Source organism: Chinchilla lanigera, unplaced genomic scaffold, assembly GCF_000276665.1.
Source record: "Chinchilla lanigera isolate Chin_1 unplaced genomic scaffold, ChiLan1.0 scaffold00026, whole genome shotgun sequence".
Taxonomy (NCBI): domain Eukaryota; kingdom Metazoa; phylum Chordata; class Mammalia; order Rodentia; family Chinchillidae; genus Chinchilla; species Chinchilla lanigera.
In genome coordinates, this window is record NW_004955427.1 from 20,551,714 (window position 1) to 20,553,047 (window position 1,334).

At 30.4% G+C, this 1,334-nt stretch overlaps 1 protein-coding gene across 9 annotated transcripts in view; it reads left to right on the plus strand.

Annotated features, from left to right (window-relative positions):
- The window catches only part of Stxbp5l (syntaxin binding protein 5-like), a 369,984-nt gene that overhangs the window by 161,654 nt on the left and 206,996 nt on the right, over window positions 1-1,334 (plus strand). The window lies entirely within an intron of this gene.

The window sequence follows — 1,334 nt, forward strand, 5'->3', positions numbered from 1 at the left end:
CCCCCTCATTTCCTTTTTCTTTCTCTTCCACTGCTTACTGCCCTCTCTCCTTCTCCTCTTTTCCTCTCATCTTTAGAATCCAGAATCTCCACATATTTAGTGAGGACATACTGGAGGTCTTGTTACTAAAGTCAGGAAGAAGGCAAGCATGCTTCCCCTCTCCTTTTAAACACCATAGGATATTTTGTCAGTGCGATTAGACAAATATAACAAGAGACATCAAAATTGGAAATGAAGAAATAAAATACTCTATATTTTAGATTAGATAACATCCCCAAAATACCTAAGGATATCCACATTGAAACAAATACAAATAGTAAAAAAATTTAGAATGTTGTATACTAAATTACAGAAATTATAAACATTTTAATAAAGAGAGGAGCCCATATAAAATAGGATAACTTTCAAGCTTCCTGGAAGATATAAAAGAATACTTGAATTCTTGCTTTACATGTCTCCTTATTTTTCCTGTTTCTGAAGCTTTCTTTCTTTCTTGACTTTTAAAGGTCAAATGTTGATATCATAAAACACTTGGAAATTCTTATTTTGATATGTATTTAAGATCATCTGTTTCCCACAAGTTTCAATATGAAGCATTTTCCCCAGCTTTGTTTCATACATTTCATTAAGACTATTGCTTTGCCTATTAGTTAAATAGAGCTCTGTTTTAATTTACAAAATATTTTTGTTAGTGACTTCTAATTATCAGTGTGGTTAGAATGTAGTATATACAGTTTTGGTTCTTTGTTACTGAATAATTTAATATATAACAAATACCTGCTTTTCTTCAGACATAATTCAGATCCTGATGACATAATGAACAAGTTACCCTACTTTTTTGCCTTTCTGTCGCTTACATTATATTGTGAGAGCCTCTTAAAAAATTATACATATATGATTTGTGGCTTGAGCATTATATATGTTTTGGTGTGGACAAATGTGACTGTTTAGTGGTTTTATTTTTGTTTTGATTCCCCATCATTACAGAGTGACCTTGTCTGGTGCTTCCTACATGTCAGGGGCTACTTATTTCTTCCTTCATTCTGTGAGTGATTTTAATGTCACATTTCTTGTGTCATAGTATTATATCATTATCTATTTATGGTATTCTGATGGTCAATTTATTCTGATTCACCAGGACTATTAATAATGTTTTATAGATAACATTTTTATTTTAAAAACAAAAGAAAACAAAATAACAACATCCAAGACAAAAACAAAACAACACAAAAACAATAAAAATGATATAGAATTTAAAACAAGGTCATAGGAAGTTAACAATGGTTGTTACATTACATGTTATTATCTTCAATGAAGTTGCCCAAATTACCATA